Consider the following 19,117-nt stretch of genomic DNA (forward strand, 5'->3'; position numbering starts at 1 on the left):
CTGACTAAAACTCACCCATTCTCCCCTGCCTGCCCTTGTAAACATTTAGTGGGCCTGCTTTGCATTCTTTTGAGATGTTTGAATATTTGAGGGATGTCTGCCTCCTGTTTCCTATGGTCTGGCCTCTGTTGTACCTGGACTACCCAGAATATGCTGCTCTTCAAACAGGTGGGCAAATCCCCTCCCCTCCCCTCCTAATCCACAGACACTTGGGGGACATAGCACACAGATATAAAACCAAAAAGAAGGCATGACATAAGCCTACTAAATGTTTGTATGTATCTCTCTCTCTCTTTAGTTGGGTGCTGACAGAGTTTACATAAGTGGGAGACCATTGGTTGGGAAGTCTTCCAAAAACAATTGGCTTTTGAGGGTATGAGAATTTTGGTTGATGGGGGTATGGTGATGAGAGTTGTTTGTAAAGGCTGGAAATGGGCTTTCCTTCTTCCTGCTCTGTGCATTAAGCATATATCATATGCTAAACCCTGAGGTATTTTTTTAAGCATTAAGATTGAGCCAGGTGTGGTGGTAATCCTTTAATCCAAGAACCTGGGAAATAGAGGCAGGAAGGTTTCTGAGAGTTCCAGGCCAGCCTGGACTATGTATTGAGTTCCAAGACAACCAGAGCTACATCATGAGACACTGCCTGAAGAAACAAAAGTCTCCACAAGATTAAGTTCAGCCCTGCAGGAGCTTACAGTTGTGGGGGGTTGGACACACAAAAAATCCTAGGAATCCTGTATATAATGAAACTTTGATGAAGGAGTTTGCAAAGGACCATAGAAAGTGTAGGAATTCAGTTAAACTTAATTTTTAGTTAAAGTTAATTTTTAACTGCCCCAGGACACATCCTGGGAGGAGCAAATTCCTTAGTCCAAGGACACCTACTGGATTACCCTGATGTATTAACATTCAGAGAAAAAGCATATTAACATTCCTCGGACCATAGGGGTGGGAACCTACCTGCAGGTGAGAAAGGCCCAGAACACCAATCCTTGCCACTTACAGACAAGGGAGGTCCTTGCCACCTCATTCCCCAAAGACCAATCAGTTTAAAAGTCACACTGTTCCACCAATCATATTGTGCCTAGTCACTGTTTCTCTAGTCCACCCCTTAAACTGTATAAAAACTGTTCTTAACCTCAACTCAGGGTTCTTCTTGTCTGCATGTGAGAGAACCCCAGTGCACTGGATTATTGTTATCATTAAACCTCATATTATTGCAATATGAATCCCGTCTGTGAGTGTCTCTGGGGGAGTGCGTCCCCTGGTTTTGGAGTCCAACAAGAGCTGAAGTGTGGACTTGCAAGGGAATTTCCTGTCACTTCCTGCCACAAACCCCTTCTTGCTTTGATTGAACTGTGAGGCAGTGTAAGCCATGTTTCCTTGAATCCTGGCTTTGGAGGTCTGGAAGGAAGGAATACTTTCTCCAATTTGTCACTCAGAGAAGGAAACTGAATAGCAGCTCCCCGACCCCACAGTCGAGATTGCCAAAATCACAATCAAAACAATATAATGCTGATCCCACAAATCAAACACACTGATTGACTACCTCTACCAAATGTTCACTTTGATCACAGCATTTTAAAGCGTGGACCTATAAGGTTGGAGGCAGTACTTGCCAAGCATGCAGAAAGATCTTGATTTGATCTTCATCAAAAAAAAAAAAACAAACAAACAAACAAACAAATAAAAAATTCAGATCTGAGTCCTTTAGCATATCCTTACAGTATTCTCAAAGTAGACACACATCCAGAGAACTGTCTATCTGTGTCTTGAAAGATTTAACATGTCTGCCTGGGGATGCATAAACCCTTTTGCAGGTGATGAAAGAGCGTAGAAATGGGGATGACATATTCAAACAGATTAGCGTATTTTTAATAGAGTGCTACTCAGATAATTACTTCTACAATCTACAGGCACAAAACAGATTGTAGCCCCCAAACAAAAAAGGCAAGTTTATTGACTGAATTCATACGTATTTAGCATCCTTTTCTGTTCTATATTAGTATCTTTAACTGGACAGTCAATCATAAAAAATTTCAACTCTCAGTAAATCTTATCAGTCCCCAAATAACGGGATCTGTGTTTACAAGCTGCTGATTGTGTTCAGTCTTTGATAAAAACTACAGTCAATAAACTCGGAGACATTACATGGCTGGTAGGAGCCTAACTATTTAATCTTTGAAAAGAGAGTGAACACAATGAACTCCAAACTTAATCCCTTCAAATACTAGAGAGACTTTAAAGCTTTCCCTTTAACTCCCAGAAAAGCATCCTGATTGCAGTTTGTTCTCTGAAGACAGGTCTTTATCATCTACATTCAATGATTTCTAGAACCTGAGCTTGGGAAGGGTGATGGCTATTTAACTATTGTATGAATGATCTCAACAGTCTTTGACACTTTAAAACTTGACAGGAACATTTCTCTTTCATTTCACAGAAGCAAAACACATTACTTTCTGGTTTCATTTCTCTTAGTTAAGCAGGCAAGTTTCCATTTGTTTAGAATTCCTGGATATTAGTACTTTATTTGTTGCTTTGAGGTTTGTAAGAAGAGGCTGGACTAAAAGACTATGAATTAACCCAATGGTCCATATTGCTTAACAAAGGAGAAAAGTTTAAAAATCCTGGTCAGATGCTTTGAAGAAGACAGGTTGTGAATATCTGTGTATAGGGACATCAATTTAGATACTTAAAGAAATTTTGAGTTTTCTGTGGTGGGAGGGAGGGAGGGACAGAGGGAGGGAGAGGGAGAGGAGAATTAAGCATGCTTTGAACAAATGCTCTTTTGGTCCTCCAGAGCTTTGGGGATACCTGACACACAATGCTGTTGGCTGGAGAATACCTGGATACCTGACACACAATGCTGTTGGCTGGAGAATATCTGGGGATACCTGACACACAATGCTGTTGGCTGGCGTCCTACTCACTGCTTCATCTGAGATGCCTGGCTTTCTGCTCTTCCTCCACCCTGGTTTAAAAGCCTGACCAAGGAGGTTTGGGTTATTGCTCCATTCCTTATCCTGGGCATAGAAGTATTCAGGAAGGCTCAGCCTTGTTACCCACTGAACTTCCAAGATACTGAGCCTGAGAGCAGAGCCACACCATGGGCTGCAGAACGCTAATGTTTCATTCGCCACAGGTAATGAGGATATTCTGGCTGGCTTGACACAGCCAGGCTGAGAAGCCCTCTGGAACCTTCACTTTGTGGATTAAGAAATGGCAGGAAGTTGACCAATGTCCTGAGTCCAGGGACATGGCTTTACCCTTCAGGTCAGCAGTGGGAAGTCTTGGATGAAGGTTGACATGCTTTTCACATAAACTTTGAACTCACACTGATAGACTATCGGTAAGGAATAGATTTGGTATGGGGAGGGATGGTTTGGGGGTCAATAACAGGCTTTCAACTTCTGAACCCCACATTCATTGACTCAGTTCTGGTGTCACAGTCACCCATGGATACTTCTTTCCTAGCCTGAGCCACCCCCTTGGCCCTCTGACTCTGCTCATTTTGTTTAACTAGACAGAGCCTTTGTTCAGGTGGACTTTCTCTACCCCATTCCCACAGCTGAACAAAGCTGGAACGTGGCATAGAGATGAGCTGGCTTGGCTCTGTTCGATTTTTTTTTCTTTTGTTCTTTCTGTGTCTGTGTCTCTATCTCTGCCTCTCTTTTCTGTCATTGACAGGGTTTCATCCACTCCAGGAACAAGATCCTTAGCCCATAGGTAGTGGGCTTACAATAAGGACAGTCCCTGCCCTCCCTGGGTGGTTTAGACTAGGATACTCTTGGAGTCTTAAGCTGGTCTTCATCAGACAGGGAGAAGCTGAGTCCAGCTGGAGTTTCCTTGGCCAGCTGCCCCTCACCCCCAAGGATCTAGACATTTCTGTCTCTCCCTCAGCAAAAACCTAAGCACAGCTTGTGCTGACCAAAGGCAGATGTTTCTACCAAAGCCTAGAGGTGGCTCCTTTGTACCTGGAGCCTAGAGAAGATCCAAGAGAAACTGAGGCACAGAGTGGAATATTAGGGACTTAGAAAGACAGTAAAAACTCTGTTCTTCTGGCACCTGCACTTGCAAAGCCAGCAACCCACCCCTTTCCTTTACTACCTTTCATCCCTCTACACAGTCCTTGGGACAGCTTCTCTGTCTAGCCATTCCTGTGGCTTGGATGCTGGTGGTTCAGTTTAGGTTCATTCTTCAGGTTTTTACCCCAGGTAACAGGAACACCATACCATTGCCTCGAAGACTGCAGAGTAGGTGAACACTCAGAATCCCTCTGTAAAAGGGGCTCATAAGGACTATGGGTGGGCTCTGACAGTCCATTTTCTGTCCTCCTCTGTAGCATCTCAACACAAGTGCCAGGGTGGAGGGAATGTCACAGAAGGCAGTGATCAGTTTTCACAGAGCTGGACTCCTCTAGGTGAGTCTCCACAGACAACTGAGCTTCTATGGTCCTGCTCCCTGCAGCAACAGCTCCTCAGCTGACTTTGCTTTCAGTAAATGCAGTGCTCTGGTCACTATTGCTGGTCCTCATTGTCAGCATTACCATCTCCCATCACAGCCAGAGTAGTTAAGGAGGGCAGTGTGTGTGGGTGTAAGGCTGGAGTGTCATGCTGTGTGGTACTGGGTATATCTCTGGGCCTCGGGTCTCCTTATGCCATGGGGAACTTGGCCAGGTGATTTCTGAAGCACATTTCTTCCCTGGGAGAGAGTGTGACATTTTGAAGATTCAAGGCAGTGGTCAGCTCAGGGTCTTCTCTTTTGCCATGAGGTATGTGAGGGCTTTGAACCCAGAGATAAAAGGCACAGGTAGATATGTCGTTTATTACAAGTGTGGCCTGAGCATATGTCTGACAAACAAGAGCACAGTGAACTCTAGGCAAGACCTGGTGGGTGAGCAAGCCTCAGTGGGAAGAACTGTTTGTATTAAATTCACAGAATTCTTTATGGGCCCTCAGTCCTACATTAATAGGTAATTGGTAGAGCCTATTCTCATTGAAAGAAACCTAGCCTAGCCTACCTTCAGAAGGATGCTACATACCCAAATCATAGCCTCTTGTGTCTGCCATAATGTAGCTGTAGCTGTGTATCCCCAGCCTGGTTTCTTGACTTCTATAATCCCAACATGTCCCCCTGGGTCATGCACCCCAAACTCATGAACTGAGTTCAGATCCTCGTGGAGTGAAGAACTCACATATGTGCAGAGGGTGCTAGAAGAAGGTGGTGGTTGGCTCCTCCTTGGACTGTCCTCTTTCTGCCTTTGAGTAGGTAGACTTTTCCCTCCCAGAAAAGGTACTAGGGGCTTCAAGACCTGCTGGGGCCCAAGGGTCCAGCTACAGGAGTAAGCCATTCATCTCTATCCCTGTTTCCCCAGCCTGGGAACTGAGGCTTTGTCTCTATCTCCAGAGTGGAGACTGAGGCTGAAACCTAAGTACCCAGAGAGCTGCTCTTGCTCTCATTACAGAAGCCAGGCCAATCTGGGTGTGAGCATCTGGGGCCTCAGAAGCAGCTGAAGCACCTGCTTCCAGATGTAGCTGAATAGATCTTCCTGGCTGTCTGTGAGGCTGCCAGGACACACAGATGCCCCAGGCAGACCAGTGAGGAACGTCATACTGCTTCTCCTCCAAACAGACTTCCTTGCTATGTTCTTGATCTTCACCCTCACTGATTGGTCACTTCTGTACCTGTCCACCACAATTCTGTGAGTGCTGCCTTGTACTCATGCTCACCCTATCCACCATTTGAATTTAGCATGAGAACCAAGCATGGTACCAGAGACTGTGAGAGCCAGTCTGACAGCAGGGAGAACATACGGATTTTAGAGAAAAGTGGGCTTAATCCCATCTCCACCAATGGCTGTGTGACTCCAGGTAGGTTTCCTAGTCTCTCTGTGTTGTTTCTTCATCTGTGACGATAGGACAAATTCAACTTTCACTGGGTTGTTAATGCCTTTAGGTTTACCTTCTGGTTGTATAGGCTGAGGAACAGCAACAAAGAAGGGCAGGGACTTATCCAAGGTCACACAATAGACCTGATGGAAAGGCAGCCTCACCCTGCTGACCCACAGGGTCAAGAATGAGCAGCAGGCTGTAGACTATTTCCAGCTTCAGGCTGGAGTAGCAAGAGGTGTGTGTGTGTGTGTGTGTGTGTGTGTGTGTGTGTGTGTGTGTGTGTAGGGGTGTTTGGGGGCACAGGGCAAGCTGCAGAGGCTGCTGGTGGAGAGGTGGCCTAGAGGTCACAAATTCCGGGCAGAGGCTGGACCATGCATTCTCAGCTGGACTCAAGACTGACAGGCATGCCACAGGTGGCCCTGGAAGTTTAGTTCTGCCTGACCTCAGGCTGGGCCAAGCTAGCCTTCTCTGTGCTAGCCTTGGCACCCAAGGTCTTTTCAGGTAGCCCACACTGTGCTTAACCCTAGAAATGCACAGATTACAGGTGATTATATCATTCCCTGGAGCTTGGAAGCTGGTGGGGCTGGAACAGGTGACTCTTGTCATGTGGGTGCCCACAGAACATGCATGGAATCAACTCCTCAGGAGTCCAGATCTTTCCTACCCTTTCCCACTATGTCTTCTTAGTGATTCCACAGGCAAGCCTCTCTCTAGGAATTGAGCTTGTATATTTTCATAGCTGGGGTAAACCATGTCACACACCCTGACTGCTACCCACCACCTATCCACGGGCCTGCTATAGGCACAGCGACCATTTGACCCCTCTCAAAGCAGATTCTCTCCCTCACCTGAAGATGAGAAGGTGGGGCTCAAAGAGGTATTGTCATTGGAATGGGGCAATAAAAAAAATGAAGCCACAGACACCCCAGAGTCTAGGCCCTGAGTTCACATTCTTGAGCCTGTAATGTTGACTGCAATCATCCAGTGTGCCTTCTTTGTACATTCCAGCCACCGAAGGGGCAGACTGTCACAGCCTGACAGGACACCCTCTCCTCTGCATCTGGCCTTTCCAGCTGTGATGGTTAGAAGCAACTCAGATCTTCTCCCCTATGCCCAGGCTTCATGTGGACTCAGTCGTATCCCCTCTGAATGAGCTGGGTTGAAAGCTGCCTAATTCTGGTGGGCCAGACCTCCAGGACCCACTATGTCATCTTCAGCAGCCTAGAACTTGAAGTCTCTCCAGCACAAGGGGTTGAAGGTAAATTTTATGAAGAAGAAAGAGTCAGACTCCATGGTAGATCTCAGATATGGTCCTCTATGGCCACCATCCATCTAATGGCCTGGGTGGATCTCAGCATAGCTCTGAAGCTTGGAATGGGTTTAGGCCTCTCATAGCCTCTGCTTTTTTTGCATCCAGCCAATAGTAATAATGCTTTTTATGAGATCTAATGAATTATGCAAGCACTTTGCCCAATGCAGAGAATCACAAGAAACAGCACCTGGTTGAAGCACCGGGGTGCAGAAGACTCCAGGCAACCAACCCACAAGACCAAGTGAACAGAAACAGGTGAGAGTGGGGAGATCAAGCAGGAGAGTTTGCAAATCGAAATCTCTGGACTATGCTGGAGCTCCTCTGCTGCTGAATCTTCCCTTCTCTCTGTCCCTTGTCATACATGCCTCTTGGTCTGGTGGACTTGAGGAATATCAAAACCTGTATTTGTAGGGCCCAGTGAAAAAATAAAACAGGCTGCCTGTTTTAGTGGGAATGGGACTGGTGCAGGGACTATAGGACAGGATGGAACAGGATACCCAAGATAGCTCCCACATGCTAATTTAGCCTGTCCCCGGATGCTTAGGAAAAGATGAACTCTGGCATCACAGAGCCTCCTGCTGTGGGAGGGGGCACTGTGGATGAGGCTCAGTGCAGATCCTAGTGCAGGGTTATCAGGTTGTATATGCCTTGTAAGTGGTGGGACCTCAGGCAGGGTTAGCAGGCTGTGTATGGCTGTAAGTGGTGGAACCTGAGCACTTACTTGATTGCTTCCACTACTATGGAGATCTGGTTTCATGGGTCACTCTTTGGCACACTGGTCCTTAAGCTTTAAAGGACCTCACTGTGCCATCACCATTTTGAAATCCTTGATACATTGTGTACAACTGACTTTGGGTTTTATTTTTCACTGGGCCCTACAAATGATACAGCTGGTCCTGATTCCAACAGATTCCCACAGGTACTTGGGTGCAGGCAGAATGGCTGTGATTTAATGCTTGCTTCCTTGGGACTCTCTATAGGAGCTGTGTCTTCCATTTGGTCTTCCACGTTTCCCTCTATATTAACATAGTAACATTCTCTCCTTCTCCAGGCCTGCTTGGGGGCCACTCCCCAAGGTTAATTCCTAGACTTTCTACCATAATATAGATGCTACTCTCGTGGAAAGGAGGGATCTCAGCAGAAAGGAAAGCTAGGGTGCAGCATGGTTAATCAATACCAGCTCTGGCTCTGTCATTTCCTGCCTCTATAGCCCACCCTCTCTAGGCCTCAGTTATCCCATTAATGTGAAATGGCCAACTTCCAGAGGGAACCAGATCAGAGAAAGATAGATGGCAGCAACCAGCAGCCACTGTCACTTCGTAGAAGACTTTTCCTTTTTTACTGAGTTATCACTCCTGAGGAGACTCAGCCCCACCTCAAAAGGGGGCCCTAGGGTGGGGAAACCAGGAGAGAGCTCAAGGGTACATAGATCTGACCTTGAACTCAGGTTTTGAATGGCATGTGGCCTTAGTCTCCTCACCTGTACAATGGTGATAGTGACAGCCACTCCTCAAGGGTAGGTATGGAGGGAAAATGGTACCAGTGCAGTCAGGTACCCACGGGAGCAGAGGATGTTATTATTACTATGTCTACTGTTACTATCTCTGTGAACTAAACTAGAAGGCAAAATCCCTTAACAGGATGGAGAGACCTACCAAACCTACTGCTCCGGCCTGTGGGGAATTCAACAGGGACTTGGGGGGGTGGGGAGGGGGGAAGAATGAAGAGACAAGAGATACAAAGAAGAGCAAATCAGGGGTTCTGATCAAGCTCTCACATTTTATTTTCAGGTGGCAGGTTATAAAGGCATAGCGAAATGGAAAGTTTAGGCAAGGATCATTGCTTAAGGCCATCCCACTACTGTAACCTCACTGCCTAAGGCCAACCCACTATACTAACCAGCTTCTTGGAAATACCAGATGTTCTTTCAGTTCCTGGAACCTGAGGCCACAAACGTCCTTTCTTAATCATGAACTTTAACTGACTAGGCTTCCCAGAATAGTGGGTAATTTCATGGGTTTGGCTCCTGGCATCTCCTCCCTTTTGACAATTTTTATGAGGCCAGTGAATAGCTAAGGATGATCACATTATGAAGATAAATGGGCATTAGCCAGAAGGGGGAAGTATTGACCTGACCCTCCAAGTATCTCTTACTGGTGTCTTTTAGGGAGAAGAGGCATTTTAGTCTTGTCAGTCTCTGCAGATCTTTTCAGCAGGACATGATCAAGAGGGGAAGTGACACCAACCTCTATGCAGTCAGGTTTGCTTCATGCGGGACTCAGAAGTGGACAATTTGGGTCCTCCCCCTGTGGTACTTAGTCACACACCCCTTGCATGTACACACGCCAAGGTAGGTGAACATAAATCTGAGTTTTATGTAGCCAACAGGATTCAGTAAGCTCAGGGCGGGAATGATTTAGTACTAAAAAGGTCCTATTGACGACATCAAGAATAAAATGTTGCGTATCAGTATTGGGCTGTGGTGTGCACACAGGTGTGGGTCCTGTGGGTTGAGTTGTGGGTCTCATGTGTCTGTCACCCCAAGGAGCCAGCTGGGGCTGAAGCTCAGGGTGGTAGAAAGGCAGAAATTCGACTGTGTTCACTCCAGACCGCGGGGCAGATGTTGGGCTGTGAAAAGCAGCAGGGCTCCACTCTGGATGTGGGGAGAACACAGTCTGAGAACCCGCTGGGGGCAGACCTCTTGGGTTGGGGGTCTTCGGGCCAGGAGGTGGCTGGGGACCAACTGGTCTCAAGCCCTTGGGCTCCCAGGCTCCGCTGATTGGCCGCGGAAGGATTGAAACAAGGGTCATATGGGCTGGATCAACCTGCAGCCGAAGGGGCGAGGGGGAGAAGCTCCTGGTGGTGTCATGCAGGGAGGGGGCTCTTGGTTATGATGACTCACTTGGCTGGATCACAGCTGGCTCAGCTAGCTTGCTTGAGTTGGTGGCCTCTGTGGCTCGAATGTAGAGAGGTGGTTGGCAGGAGGTTAGACGGTAGTTGAAGACCTTCTCCACAGTTCCCCACGGTGGGTCCCAAAGATGAGAGGTAGTCCATGGTCTTAAAATGTTTATTGTCATGGTGGAAAATGGAGGAAGCTATACCCCATGTTCTCAGGGTGGGCTTGAGGTTAAATACCTTCTGCAAGGAGGGGCGTCTGGGAAGGAATGCTTAATTGGCTACGCCCTCTGGCCTTTAGGTATCTCATGAATGTAGAGATGTCTTGAGACTCTGTGGCCTGTAGTCATGCTGTCTACCTGTGCTATGTGACTGATGGTCACAAACCTCTCTGTGGAAGGGGCTGTAGAGGGCTGTGGCTATGTGAAAGAAACCAGAGCCCGGGAGCAAGGATGAACACCTACCTTTAGGGTCTCCAGGGTTCCAAGCAAGCTTGACTAGGTACCCAGCTGCCTCTCACAGCCCACTGCCCCACATATCAGGTTTAAATATCATCAGGAGGAAAGGGAACAGTGGAGTAAACAGTAGGAGCAGGATTAAAGGGCTGTTTTTGTGGAGACAAGGGATTCAAGACATGGTTTGGTCCAATAGGAACCACCAGCTCATCAACTCCAGGGGGCTGCATCAGAAGCTTTATGGTAAATAGTAGGCCATCATCAAAGCGTTCCTTGTAAAGTCTTAGACCCCAAGAATGGCCATTGGTCCATCTACTATTCTTTTTTCCTTCGTCTGTAAATTGGATATGAAGCGGGTGACACCAATCTGAACAGTCTGGAATGTTAGTCCAACCTGGGTTTCCTTGACTTCCTGTTTTATGATGTGTATAATTGGCAGCGACTGTGATTAAGTCCCAGGAGGAGGAGGGATGCCAGTAGGTGTCGCCTGTTGTTTCACACCCCCAACTTTTGCAGAAAAATTCGTTTTTACCCCCACACCTTGGGTTTAAAGATAGGTCGCGGTGATAACCGGGGCACACATAGAAGGTAAGTACTCTTAACATGCTCCTTCTATCTTTAGTGCCACATCCGCCCCAAGGATCAAGGCCATGCCTGCTGAGAGGAGAGGGTGACGATGGAGCCCTTTGAAAGTTTGAATACCCCTCAAGGTCCCAATTAGCAGGGGCACCTATAGCCAATTTACAAAGATCAGGATAAAGGCTAGGCCACCAGGTTTCAGGGTATGTGACCTTTGAGGTACTCCACACGACCTCTCCTTCTCCATTAATCACTTGCCAGGTTAGGTTGAGAGGCTGATGGGGATTATCGTTACTTGTTCCTATGGATGTCCAGACCAGTGCCAGGGTCAAGCTTTTCAAGAGCAAACACCATGGGTGTCTCATCATCGTATCCTGAGGAGAAAGAAAAAGAAGATTCTCAGGGATATCTTTTCCCTGAATTTTCAATTATCAGCAGGGATCTCAATAGGGAGATCTATCTTTGAAGGAGCATCTATTTGTTTCACTAATCTTTCTGGCAGCCATCTAGCTGCACTTCATTGGTATCAAACAGACATACTGATACTCAACCCCATATGAGAACTGGGTCTGGGCTGTTCCATTTAAAGGTAAGAACATCCTTCCACATAACTGTGGCATAATTTTTTATTAGTCTCGGGGTGCCAGATGTGATTGGCAGCAGATTTGCCATGAGCATCCAGATTTAGAAAATTGAGAACAAACAAGGCATGATGGAGAATATTTTAGGGGACCCCTTCTGGGGGTATAACTTTCCCTTCTTTAACTTATGTAGAGTATTTTTGGTAGTCTGGTGGGCACATTCAACAATGTCTTGTCCCTGGGGATTACAGGGAATGCCAGTAATATGTCTGATTCATAACAAGGGGCAAAACTCTTGAAAATTTTTCCCAGTGTAACCAGGACCATTATCAGTCTTAATAATTTTAGGCTTACCCATGACGGAGAGACAATTTAAAACATGGGCTACAACATTTTTGGAAGCCTCTCCAGTATGTAAAATAGCAGAAATAAATCCACTAAAGGTGTCCATGGTCACATGAAGATATTTAATATTGCCAAATTCAGGAAGATGTGTGACATCCATTTGCCATATTTCATTTGGAACCAAACCTCTGGGATTAATGCCCGGATGGGGAGTAGGCAAAAGTATGACACAGGCGGGGCATTGTTTAACAATTTGGTGTGCCTGTTTACGAGTAATCTTAAACAGTAGGTGAAGGGTTTGGGCATTTAAATGATGTAGGGCATGACTTTTCTGTCTAGGAATGGCACTCTGAAGCCCAATGCTTCCCTCACTTGCAGTGGGGACACAAGGAGGCAGGAGATGTACATTCTGCCTTAGGGGCTTTGCACTCCCTAGAGAAATGCCTTGGCTGTTTGCAATTAAAGCAAGTTTTGGGTGGCCACTCTGAGTAAAGTCTTTAAGGGCAGCTCCAGTGGCAAATCCCATCGCATAAGCTGAACAAATGCCCACACACAGTTTTATATAATCAGAAATTTCACCAACACTATGGTGGGACCATATGGTAGCCTGACAGGCAGGGTTTGCATTCTTGAATGCAGGGTGTTTGAGAAAGGCGAGGCCGGCAAGCCTTTCAGCCTCGTTGGTAAGGTAGTTGATGAAGCTGCTGTAGGGCTCATTGGGACCCTGGAGGACTTTGGCTAGAGAAGTGGTTGCCGACCCCTTGGGAGGGAGTCGTTTACAGGCCTTAAGACACAAATTTTGAATTTGGGCTAGAAGGCCAGGAGGGAACTGAGCCTGTTTCCATTAGTATCATAAGGACTCCATCCCAAAAGCTTACTTTGGTCCACTTCTTTGAGGTTTTACTTTCAGAATTGTGAAGCGGTATTTCTCTGCAGTTTTCAACAAAATCAATCTTCCAAAGAACATAATTGCCTCCCGCCAGGGTGTCATGTGCCAGAAAATACCAATCATTAGGGACAAGCCACCAGTCACTCAAATTTTCAATTAAGGATATGGTAAAGGAGGCCATCGAGCCATAATTTGTCACTGCCATTTTTACGTCTTTTACATGTTTAAATGCTAGACTGAGATATTGTTGATCTTTAACCTCTTTTCTCCCTCTGAATCTCCCAAAGGCTCATTTTTTTTTTTTTTTTGTTTTTTGTTTTTTGTTTTTTGTTTTTTCGAGACAGGGTTTCTCTGTGTAGTCCTGGCTGTCCTGGAACTCACTCTGTAGACCAGGCTGGCCTCGAACTCAGAAATCCGCCTGCCTCTGCCTCCCAAGTGCTGGGATTAAAGGCGTGAGCCACCACCGCCAGGCCCAAAGGCTCATTTTCATTATCAGACGCTTCCTTGCCAGAAGAGTCATTGTCCTCTTTGTTAGACAAGTTGCCTTTTCTACCTGTCCCTTTGGAGGGGGTAGATATCTTAATTTTGGTAACAGGGAAAGCCTGTAAAGTTTTCTGGGGTTTCTGATTTCTTTTTATCTTGGGAAAAGTAAGCTAGGGGTGGGTAAAGGGGGGATTGGTTAATTCAAGGTCGAGCTCCCAAAGTTCTTTTATCAATTGTAAATGTTCCCTTCTTTTATGTAACAATTCTTTAAGGGAAGCCACCTCTGACAGAGTTTGGCTTTTGCTTAATCTGTAGAGTCTGTGATGTCTAAATCGAGAATGGGGGTGCAAAATGGGGGAGCAGTGGCATAAGGAGGTGGTCTGGGCAAAAAGGAGCACAGGAGTGGCCAGTCAGGATTATATTTGGCTGCCTCCTCTTCTAGAGAGGATGCCTCTTTGGGAGAGAGACCACCATCAGGCCCATTCTTGGCCAGGTGTTTTAGGGTCACAAGAGAAGCATAGAGGTTAGTAGGGGAGTTATGAGCACCACCTGTTGCAGACTCGGGGAGCAGGGGAGGGGGACAGGGGACTCAATCTGGCATGGGGTAGAAACAGATTCACAAACAGAAGGTGGTCGGGAGTGTCATTGTAGGACTTTTTCTCCCTCTTTTACTATCTCTTGAATGTCTGACATTGTTTATATCATTCACCACGTTCCAATAGAAAAAGTCCTGAACAGGGACTCTCTCAGGACCAAAGGTCCCATAAAAATCTTTTAAGCAATCTCCAACTCTAGCCCATCTTTTCTCATCAATAGTCCCCTCTTGGGGGAACCATGGACAAACATCATTAATGAAATCAAAGAATTTTTTAAGATCTTTTTTCTTGACCCGAGTTCCTCCTGTCTTGAGGGACTCCTTGAGACCCTTTAAGAATAAATCATGCTTACTTAATGCTTGTCCCATGATTGCATTGCTCTATCTTACCTTAAACGAATCGGTCTCACAGGTGGGTGACTCTGTTGCGATCACAATGGGGAGTTCATGGCGGTGATCCTATGGTTGAGGGATGTCCATGGAAGAGCAACGTTCGATCAGACCCTGACCCAAATTAGGCCCTCGGGGAATTCAATGAGGACCTGGGGGTGGGGGGTGGGGCAAAAGAATGAAGGGACAAGAGATACAAAGGAGAGCAAGTTGAGGGTTCTGATCAAGCTCTCACATTTTATTTTCAGGTGGCAGGTTATAAAGGCATAGTGAAATGGGAAGTTTAGGCAAGGATCATTGCTTAAGGCCAACCAACTATCTTAACTGGCTTCTGGGAAACACCAGATGTTCTTTCAGTTCCTGGAACCCAAGACGGAAAACATCCTTTCTTAATCTTGTACTTTAACTGACTAGTTTTCCCAGAACAGCAGGTTATTTCGTGGGTTTGGCTCCCAGCAGCCTACACAGGGTCTTGACAGTAGAATAAAACCACATGCCCAACAACCAGGCTAGGCCCATGTCCTCTTCTTTTCGGCTTGGGAGCTCAGGAACAAAATGGAAATTGGGAAATATGCCATTTCCCCACCCAGCTCCTCAAGCCAGATCTTCTATTTCAGGTGACCACCAGATACTTGCCTACCCCTCAGTGGCAGATTCCCAGAACCAATATAGCTAGCCATCCACTCACCTGCTAAGGCTTCTGCCAGTCAATCACAACTCAAGGTTCTTGTGATGTTGGGGATGGGAGGCTGTGGCAAAGGAGGTGCTGAGTGGATTCTATGCTGTCTGAGTCCTGCAAAAGAAAGCAGAGAGGACAATGAGCTCTGGGTTCAGGACTGCAGGAAAGCCCTGAGTCCCCTAGTTGACCTCTAGTGTACCCTCAGAAGGGCCTCAGTTTCTTCATTTGTAGAATAGCAGAGTGACTTGGCTGTGCACAGAATCATGTCTGCCCAGGTCCCTCAGACCACCTCCTGGGGAATAAAGCCAGGTGCCCAAGCAGAACTCTATGGAAGCTGGGGGCTGTAGCTCTTCTTAGAAGAGGCTCAGAGTCTTGAAATTCATACTTGAGACTCTAGAATCAGCCCCAGTGGCCCCTATATCCTGTATGCAGACAGCAGTAGTCGAATCTCCATGCATGTCACCACTATACCCACCAGCATCCAGCTGGGTCTCCTCTGTCTTTCCAAGCCTTAGTGGCCTTGAGGCCCATGCTTGGGTCCTCTGAGAGGCCCTATCTGACTACCTGCTTCTGTTCTCGGCAGATTTGCAGCATATTGAGTAAGTCTCTCTCAGATTTCTAGTCTCATCAGAAAGGTCTAACCTACCTTTCCTTGGACACTGTTCTTGAGGGTTCCAGGGACCATTTGGTGTTGCATGGAGCGTGGAGGCTGAGCAATAAAGACAGCAATCCTGGCACAGTGAAGGTGAACCTGTGAGCCAGCTGATATGTGCCTTCAGTTAGGAGACCTCCAGAGCATCCCCAAAGGCTTCCTGTTGTCTGGTTCAAGAATGTAGTGGTGGCTATGACAGACGTGTGTGTGTGTGTGTGTGTGTGTGTGTGTGTGTGTGTGTGTGTGTGAGAGAGAGAGAGAGAGAGAGAGAGAGAGAGAGAGAGAGAGACAGAGACAGAGACAGAGACAGACAGAGACAAAGAAAGAGATTTTCTCTTCTACAAATGAGGAAATGGAGGCCCTGAAAGGGTACTCTCTTCCCAAGATTACCTAGTTAAGTGAGAGGGGCAAGGTCAGAAGGATATCATGCTAGATATCCTAGATTTGCCTGCTGCTGGCAGAATCAGGTATGGTGGCTGCTTTGGCAGATTCCTCTGAGCTGTGTCCCCAGACAACTGACAGTTGGGGATCAGCTATGGGGAATCCTTAGGGATGGAAAAAGTATCACAGAGAAGAAAAATTTCCCAGAAAAAATTGCTCAGCCTGCTAGCCTGCTAGCCCTCCTTCCTCCAGCCTGGAGACCTGAAGCCAGGGCTCAGAGAGGGCAGCATAAGGAGCCTCTTGCAGAATCTGCACAGGTGTCAATGAGCAAAGACACCCATTAAGCTGATCTACAGCTGGCAAGCCTTCCTGAAACTCCCTTCTGGACATTAAATACTGCAGGTGGTACACACACTGGTATCACCACTTTAGAGGAAGGTATGGAGACAGTCTGCTGGGCTAGCCCAGGACCCAGAAAGTCCATTTTGACAGCAATGTACACAATAGTTCAAGTGGTTCATCAGTACCAGGTACAACAGCCCCACAGTGAACACCGCACATGAACACAGGCACAGAATGGACAGATTAGTGCATTATGAACACTCTTTCAAAGTATCCTGATGAGATGGCCCTAACCATAGCCAGTAACACACATAAATCCCACCAACAGAGCACTGGTCTGAAAGCCAACCATAGGCATGAACACACTTGGAGACCACTTAGATCAAGGTAAAAAAGAGACAAAGGAACTTGGGGCTGTAGCACAGCCATGACCAATGTTGTAGCTTCTATTAAGGGGCAGCTTGCTCTTCACCTATGACCTGGTATGAGCCTTCAAGCTTGCTTTGAATAACAGGATTCAGTGCAACTGGCATTTGCTGGGTGTAGAGACCTAGCGACAGGAGGCTCTATCTTTCTGATCATGACTTTCTGAAAGCCTTAAGACTTCAGAAGAAAGCATTCTACCAGGAAGGAGAAGCGAGGTACAGCCAACATCCCAGCCCAATGCCCAGTAGTGTCAGAGGCCTCAGGCGACTAGAGGAGCCAAATGCACCTAAGGTACATCCCAGACAAGAAGGAGGGGCCTCTTGCAGAATGCTCCCTTCCCCTCCTCTAGACTACTTTTAAAATGGAACAGATAACCGAGGCCATGCTTCACCAATCAGAATCTTTTGCACGGCAGGAGTGGCATCCGAGAGGAACACAAGGCTTTCTAGGGAGTCTATAATGTTGTGTTTCTTGGTGGCACAGTGGTTACACAAGCATGTTCACTTTGAGACAATTTATTCAGCTACATGAATAGGGTAAGTCACTTTCCTGAGTAACACTTCAATAGCAGCTGGATAAAAAAACCTGATCTGAGTGACAGGTCTGGCTCCTCCCTGCACTGCCCCCATGCCCTACCCCCCCTACTCTCCACACTCCACAGCTGCCTCACCTCTGCACCTGGGATGTCCCACCCCTTACCACCATGCCAGGTGGTGCCTTCTGCAGAAAGCCTTCCAGACCTCCCTCCCACTCTTTTTTGGATCCATGTGTGCTTGTACAGTTTTGGGAAGGAGGGAATAGAGCCTATCTCGGGCAAGGTTGAGTCTTTTTCTTCTGACTCCAAAGATTCTTCAAACAAAGACCCATCAGGGTTAGATGATACATTCCATCTCCTTATTCTCCCAGAGAAAAGACTCCTACAGTGCTCTGTCTCCAGGTGACACAGATCATGGGCCAGCATCAGACTAGGAGACCCTTTACCGTCATCTCTATCCCCAGTGAAGACCAAAGGTGAAGCTGAACTTGGGGATGCAGAGAGATTTCTACAGTGAGGAGGTTTAAGGGGATCTCTTGTTGTAGATGACACTATAAATGCATGCCATTTCCCCATAATTACGTTTTAAAATAAGACCACAGAGCCTCGAAGGGCCAAGGAAGAGGTGTGAGAACTGACAAGTACTCTGCAGTACTTCAGGGTAACCCTCAGCCTCAGCCTGCACAGCAGCCTCCCCTCCCTGCTGGGGTAACAGAGTCTCAGCTGACCCCCAAGGCTAGGACCTAGGCACTGTAGAAACTTAAAATTAATAAAAAGCTCTGATTGTGGTTTTAAACTCAAATATTAACTCCCCCCAGGGACATATCTTGGGAAAAGCACATTTCAAAGGCTCAACAAACATTCCAGAGGAAGAAAGACCCAAGATAAGAGTTTATTAGCCCTTAACACAGTAAAAAACCTGGGTAAATAGAAGCTACTTAAGCTGACCTTCTTTGTTAGGTGCAAATTTGGGTTACTTAGCAACTGGGCATGAGAATGGAAACTAAGCTGGGGAACAGCTGTTAAAGTCAGCCCATGTAGTTATTGATTAAGAAGTAAAACTGCCTTTCTGAGCCTTGTGAATATTGATATAAAAACAGCCCCAGCTCTAATTCGGGGCTCTTCTGTCTGCATACAAGGGATCCCTGGTGCACCAGTATCAATAAACTTCATGCAATTGCAGCGAGTCCTGTCTGTTTGTATTTCTGGGAGAGCATGTCCCTTGGTTTTGGATATTTAAATCCAACAGCACCTACAACCAACCCTCTTGAACCTCTTGTCTTTATCTTCCCAGCTCCAGCCCTGTTCCAAATGTATGTGCGACCACTAGCTCCTTAGCTCACCACCCATCTGAAAGGTAGGCTAATTCAGCCATCTTGGATAGGTCTGTTTTCCCTCTTCCATGGAAGGCATGAGGGCCAATAGGCCAAGGTGATGTGGGTCATGGGTCTTTTTCTGTCCCTACTGTGCCAGCAGTAATTCCAGCTAACAGCCTTCTGAGGTAGCCAGCTCACTCTACACAGGCCATTGCACCTACACCCTGCCTCAGACACCCTTTGCTAAGAAAGGAAGCCTCTACTGAGCAGTGATGCATAGGTATGAAGAGGTTTTGGGGCTGCTTGGCAGGAATCTGACATTGGCCAAGGACAAGAAGTAAGTTTTGGCAGGAATCTAATTTTAGGCT

The sequence above is a fragment of the Arvicanthis niloticus genome, chromosome 26, assembly GCF_011762505.2.
Source record: "Arvicanthis niloticus isolate mArvNil1 chromosome 26, mArvNil1.pat.X, whole genome shotgun sequence".
NCBI classification, from domain to species: domain Eukaryota; kingdom Metazoa; phylum Chordata; class Mammalia; order Rodentia; family Muridae; genus Arvicanthis; species Arvicanthis niloticus.